The sequence below is a fragment of the Periplaneta americana genome, chromosome 17, assembly GCF_040183065.1.
Source record: "Periplaneta americana isolate PAMFEO1 chromosome 17, P.americana_PAMFEO1_priV1, whole genome shotgun sequence".
NCBI classification, from domain to species: Eukaryota; Metazoa; Arthropoda; class Insecta; order Blattodea; family Blattidae; genus Periplaneta; species Periplaneta americana.
In genome coordinates this window covers 4,060,814-4,068,559 of record NC_091133.1, presented here as the reverse complement: position 1 = coordinate 4,068,559, position 7,746 = coordinate 4,060,814, and positions in this window count along the sequence as shown.

Below are 7,746 nucleotides of genomic sequence, written 5' to 3'. Positions count from 1 at the left end.
TTCTTAATCTTCGTTTTTTGCACAACAATGTGAAAGAATTCTGACTGTATATGATGCACTGTTGTTAACGGCCTGTGCGTCATAAACCAGGTATACCTGTACCTTCTTCACCCCTGGATAAACTAGAAGACATATTTGATGACTCTGAGAATGAATCTGGGAAATCTGACGAAGAGTTCGTAGTTATAGACAGTAGAGAGCCCCAAATTTATTCACAGACTGAATTGTATAACTTGGTTAGAGGCTTAGGTCCCTGTAAAGATTCAGCAGTTGCATTAGGTTCCAGGTTAAAGAAAACTGTATTGGCTCCTGGAACATCTTTCTCATGGATCAGTTATAGGAAAAAGAAATTTCACATCTTACTTTTCACAGGAAAATGGCCTGGTGTACTGTAGTGATATTATTGGACCGTTTGTTTTAGTAGGTTATTTTACGATGCTTTATCAACATCTGAAATTATTTAGCGTTTGAATGAGATGAAGGTGATAATGCTGGTGAAATGAGTCCGGGGTCCAGCACCGAAAGCTACTCAGCATTTTCTCATACTGGGTTGAGGGAAAAGCCCGGAAAAAACCTCAACCAGGTAACTTGTCCCAAACGGGAATCGAACCCGGGCCACTAGTTTCGCGACCAGGCACGTAACCGTTACTCCACATGTGTGGACTGTTGGACTGTTTAAGGAATTTAACATTCATTGTGATGTCAATGAATGGAGGTTTTTTTATTGATTCCTCTAAAAGGAGCCTCAAAGCAGTAGGCCCACTTCTTTGCAATGAGAACAAGTTCGCCTCATGCCAGTAGGACATTCTGTGCTATGAAAACTTAGCATTAATTCTCTCCAAACTGAAATACAATGATATGCGGCAATTTAAAAGTTATTACCATATTTATTGGACAACAGGGAGGCTACGTTAAATTCCTCTGTTTATGGGACAGAGGTAGCAGTCAGCACTGGATGAAAAGAGAGTGGCTACCTAGGATAAATTTAGAACCTGGAAGCGAAAATAACTTACGAGAAAGTTTGGTTGATCGAAGAAAAGTTCTCCTTCCACCACTTCATGTAAAGCTTGGACTAATGAAATTGTTTGTGAAGGCCATGCCACACGAAGGAGAGTGTTTTCAATACTTGCGCAGTAAATTTCAGGGACTCAGAAGCAAAAGTGAAGGGGGTGTTTTCGTGGGTCCAAATATTCGGAAACACTTCAGACGAAGTATTCGAAACAAAAATGGAAACTATTGAGAAAGAAGCTTGTAGAGCATCCAAATAATTTGCATAGCAATTTCTTGGACACTACAAGCACCATAATTTTAAGTGTATAGTGGAAAACGTTTTGATGAAATTCAAGGATTTGGGCTGTTCAATTAGTCTGAAGGTACATTTCTTGGATTACTTTCCCGAAATCTTGGTGCTGTAAGCGAAGAACAGGACGAGAGATTCCATTAAGATGTCAAAGAAATGGAACACAGATACCAGGGTAGATGGAATGTCAACCTGCTGGTGGAATACTGTTGGATGTTACACAGACAACTGCCCAAAGCAACTTACATGAGGATACATACCAGACAGAAAAACGAAAAAGGCATTATCAGGATCTATGAAGGTAAATAAACATTGGGAGTGACTTCTGATGAAAAATATGCATTTGATGCTATTTTTAATTTTCTTTTCAAAGGACATGTTTTGATCATAATGTGAAGTAATCTACTCTTTTCACATACGATTTTCAAATTAACTTTGTGAAAAAAAACCTTACATGATGGAGAAAAATGGTGGTTATATTTCAATTCAGCACACCGAATTACATAAAATTGAGTTCAAATTTCACAGACAATTTGCAATGACCTCAATTTTTCAGTAACAATAGGTGTTTTGTCAGGATCCGTCTTTGCTTATCTATTTAACAAATATTATTAGTTTACAATATTTGTCACATTTATTTCGTGTTTAACGTTTTCGGCTTAATCAAGTCATCGTCAGGAGAGTTTATGCCTATATACATGAAAGTAGTACATGTGTATGTGATACAAATAAATAAACCAATTAAAATAAATCTCTGTAGAAGTAGGTGAACATACAATGAATTGAAAACATTACTGTATTAAAGCAGGGCTATGTGAGCCAAAAACAAAATTATTAAAAGTATTAAATACTAAAATTAAATTAAAACATGTGTGATTCAGTTGCAATTGAAACAGGTTGGTTCATATGTAGTGATGTCCAGATCTGACTAAATATGGTGAATCAATATCATAAATACTGTGGAGACATCCCTGTACACACTGAAGGTAGGAAGACAAGATTTATTTTAATTGGTTTATTTATTTGTATCACACATGTACTACTTTCAGCGAAAACGTTAAAAACGAAATAAATGTGACCAATATTGTAAACTACTAATATTTGTTAAATAGATAAGCACAGACGGATCCTGAGAAAACTCCTATTGTTATTGTATCAGCTTATTGGCCCCCATCATGCCTTTCAAATTTTCAATTTTGCAGGCCTGTGTAATAAAATTTATGAAATTTCTATGACTTTATTGAACTTCTGTACTAATTTTTACACTCTTCTTGGATTTTCACAATGCGTTGAAATTTTTGGATGGCAAGAGGTCAAAAGGATCCTCTAGACAGAAGGCATTATGCAATGAAGGGAAGTAATTCCAGTGAAATGCTACAGCAGACACTAGATGATTTAAATACTGGCAAACTTGGTCAAAGAGAAGCTGCCATTCCAAGGCAAACACTAGTCAATAAATTGATAAATAAATGCAGAAATAATAATTTTCGGATGCCAAATATATTTTCACCAAGAATGTTCGTACTCTTTGCTATGATGACTTTGTAATAGCTTCGTATAAAGAAGGAAAAATGATAGAACAAGTAAACAATTTTAATTATTTAGGCTGCAGTGTATCATACGTTAAAAATGATGTAATAAAAAAGATTAATAAATTTAACTATATATGTGGAACAATAAAAAGAAACCTCAAACAAACTAGGGAAGAAACTAAATTAAAATTTTATAAAGTAATGGCAGTGCCCATGTTCCTATGCGGCTCAGAATGTTGGACATTAAGAAAAAGTGAAGAGAGAAAAATAGAGGCCGCCGAAATGCGATTCCTAAGGAGTATACTTTGTTAGACAAAAGGAGAAATGATGACATAAGAAAGGAATTAGGCATCTTTAAACTAATAGAGACGATACACCAATATAGAACTAAGCGGAGGGAACATGTGGTAAGAATGGAAGAATACCGCATTCCAAAACTGCTATTAGATTACAGACCAACAGGCAAAAGAAACACTGGCAGACCAAAGAAAAGATGGACTCAATAAATGTTTAATGCATGAGAACGTAACAAGCCTTTAGAGGCTTAAACCTTGACGACGACGACGACGACGATGATGATGATGATGATGATGTGATGATGATGATGATGATGATGATGATGATGATGATGATGATGATGATGATGATGATGAAAGAGTCACTGTTCCCTGGCGGGCCTACAGTCAATGGGATTGAACTGCATGGTCTCATCTCCAGATACGAAGTCAGTTGTAAGATCGAGACGAGAATGCATTGGATGTGGCGTGACCAGTTTGGAGTAATAAAGAAAGTTAATAAGTTGTTAGCTGTTCCTCTTTCCCTCTCCTTATTTGTGTTGAGAAGTTTTAAGTGCTAGGATGTTATCCTGTGCAGCTTAATGCCGAAAGATAACTGTGCAACATCTATGCTGATCCAGCAATGGCTAACAGAATTTCCACAATTCACTTTCGATGGAAAAATATTCTCTGAGATTTGTAGCAAAAAGGTATATAACAACAGTTGAAATATTTTAATGAGTACGCCTATTATAATATATATACATTGACTGAGCTATGCTGAGATGAAATTCTTTTAAAGACAACTGTACTTAAGCTTTCAAATTCTGATACGTAGTTAAAGTATTTACGGGTCATTGAGATTTTGGGTTTTCGAACAAGTAATCGCAGTTTGTGATAGAATTACGGCAATACAACATTTATGATTTTAATTCAGTTAACTTCTACACTTTTTAGATTTCGCATGAAAGAAATGCCACCTGCAAGGAGCAGGACATGAGGCAAAAGCTCAGCAGAAAAATCAAATGCAACAAATTATTGCTTATTTTGCAAACAAAGATCTATAGTCGTTATACTCTGACAATATAGATGATTCTAAAGTTCTTTTGTTTAGTACTGATGGTGTAGCTCCACTTCTTAAAACTTTTAATTCTAACATCATTGATATAATCTGTTTAGCTCATGCCCTTCACAGATTTCTGAAACAATCAAGAACAAATTTCTTCTTGTCAATATGTTCATTTCCAATATGAAAAATGTTTTTGTAAAGGCCAAACATGATTTCAGTATTCAGAGAGAAATGCCCAGATATTCCACTCCCCCTCAGCCTGTGTCAACATGATGGAGAACATGGATTTAGTCAGTGGTGTACTATTATAAATATTTTAAAGAATTGGTCACAATTATTGAAGACTTACCTTAATCCGATACTGCAGCGTGTGTGAAAGCAGTAAAAGAGTATCTATGACATGTAAGTGAAAAAAAGATATTGGCTACATAACATCAAACTTTTCATTCATCCCTGCAAGCAATGAACAATTATTAGAATGTAAGAACAATCTCTTCGTAGCCAAATAGCAATAGTAAAGGTTGCCCAGGTGGACATATATTATGCTTTAGGTGAAACTGGGGAAAATAGCTAAAAGTGTGACAATGTATTAATAAGAATGTAGGATTTTCATTGCTTGACAAAATATCCAGAGTGATATTGGGAGAAAATGTAAATGTTCCAGTACAGACAGTATTGATGTTTCTACTGTAGCTAATTTAAAATTTCACATCTGCTTCAGTAGAAGGAAGGTTTTCTGCTTGCAAAATGATTCTCATTGACAAGAGGCAAAGATTAACTGTGGAGAACTTAGAAAACATTCTGGTGATGTACTATCCAGATAATTATGAAAAAATGAGCATGGAACTAAATTTGAACCACTTTAAAAGTGTAATAATTATTTAATTTGGTTCTTCATTTTTCTATATACACTTTTAACACTTATATATCACTGATTAAATTTCCAACTTCTTTACTGTATTAATATGTAGACAATGAAAAATGAAATACAAGACTTCGAAACTAGTCGCCAGACAAATTCTAAATATTAAACACCAAAGAAGTTGAAAATTATTTTTTTTTTCATTATATTACATTTGTTCACCTGTGTTTATATAACATACAGTTGTCTACCTTCATTTCTCAAAAATATTTTTTGTGTCAAGGTTTGTATAGTTTAATGTATAATTTCAGTGAAATAAATAGGTTTGAAGCCATGATCATATGTGCTTAAAATGTATAGCTCAAAATTTAATAAATTAAGCTTATTTTAGGCAACTAAAACTGCAATTTTTAGTGCCTAAAAATTCGATGTCTGTTAATAATACACAATTGTTACGTTATAAACTTCCTTGGGCTACCGACCAGTAGTCGCAAAATTCGTCCCTGCTAAGTACCTGTTCCCTATTCGTTGTACAATCCTTCTGCCTCTTTCCTCATGCTCATGAAGTCATGACCTTATTGGTTCTCAGGAGCAGAACAGCGGAAGGAATGTGACTTTCTTGACCATGGCTGCTGATATGAACATATATACTTCCACTCGGTAATGGGTTTTGGAATAATAATCTGGGGAAATTCCACAGATAGTAACAATATATTTCTATCACAAAAAAGAGTAATTAGAATAATAGTAGATGCCAAATCTAGGGAATTGTTTAGGGCTATTTAAAAAAAACTACAAATAATGCCCATGGCTTGTCAGTATATCTTTTCATTAATAATCTTCCTCGTATGTAATCGTGAAAACTTTGTAACTAATTCAACAGTTCATAGCATAAATACACGTCAAAAAAATGACTTTCATACTCCATAACAAAGTCTATCGTGCTACCAAAAAGGAGTGCGATATAGGGCAGTAAAAATTTTTAATAGCCTCCCTATCGATATAAAAAATGAAACTCAAAACATAAAATTATTTAGGGCCAAATTAAAGACGTACCTAATTTCTCACGCCTTCTATTCTGTAGATGAATTCATGACATTCAATAACACTTCGTGAAATTGATACTAAAACTTTGTGTTGTACTAGTAGACTATATTGTAAATCTCGTCTGTATATATTTCATCTAAACTGTGACTATAAATGAAGATTTTATAATAGTATTAAGTTTTTTGACTTGTTCCATATTCTAGCTGTGAGCATGTATGAATACCATGGAATGTTAATAAATACAATACAATACAACATCGCTCAGAGACAGGTTATTGCTCATTTCAGAAACATTAGTAACAGTTTTCGTACGGAAATTAAAGGATACCAAGCCTACTAATTATTTTAATAAAGTAACTTCATCAGTACTTAATTACTACGAATTGTATGTAATTGAACAACTTAACTTCTCATTTTCTAAGCACAAGCAATCACCAGCAACTAATCAAGGCTACATATTTTTAGTGAATAGCATCCCTGCTGCACCACATAACGTAAGCATTGATATCACTGACATACTTTCTTCCATCTGTCTACCGCCTCACCTCCCGCTCTTCATCTCGTAACGAAGAGAAAGTTGATAGAGAAAGCTCGTTGGTTACAGATTACTCTTGAACGTTATGTGATGCCCCTGATCACTATATTGTGGAGCCGTGTTGGAAGACCTATTCGCGTCGGGGAAGTTGCGCGCGCATCTAGTGCGAGGAAAGGTGCGCGCGCATCTAGTGCGAGGGAAGGTGCGGCGTGACGTGGAGCAGAAGGAGCAGGGGGGAACATCGGGAAGTTTTGCAAAGCCACGCGAACGATTGTTGTAGAAGCTACGCGACGCTGTACATTCGAGAACGTGTGATCTAGTAAATAAAAGGGGTAAGTGAGCCGCAAAGGAGGGCCAGTTTAGTTTGGTCAGTCAGTTTGTGAATCAGCCGTGAGCGAACAAGGAAGCCAGCCTTCGAGACCGGGGTTCGACGTTCAATGAACTTGAGTGGCACCATCCAGGCGGAAGCAACGCGTCCGGAAGTCTTGGGTTCGACGTGCAGTGAACTTTATCTCAATGTCTTGGGTTCGACGTACCGTGAACTTGAGTGAGTGAGCTAGAAGAACTAGCCAGGGCGAACGAACTATGAACGAACGAACATAGTGCTTTGTAAACATTTGTTGAGATTAGGAGTACATTGTTGTTCTTCTCAATAATACATGTGAATAGTCATTGTCGTTCTGTGGAGTGCAATAACGACTACTGCATTGAGTGGAATACCCATTGTTGACTGTGTGTGGTTGAAAGCTAGAAATAAAAGTAACACTATTGTTTAATAAAAGTTACAATATCTATAACAGATTGCTCAGCTTTATAGGTTTGACGGCAACAACTTTTGTCAAGTTTACTATACTGCCATCTAGCGACAGTAGAAGGAGCCATTTCATAACTCCCATAACTCGTATTTGAATTGCATGGAGCAACTGTACTTCCATCTAGTGGTTGTTTTAAATCAACGGTGGTGATCCAGGTGGTTGTTCTCTTTCACATGCTATCGTATTTAAAATTACGACGGGCAATCTGTTACTATATATGTGATCAAGGGTAATGCCGACATTTCCCAATCAATTAAGGTTTAAGGTTAATTAAATGAAAAATCAGAATAAACCAAATACTAATGTTGGGT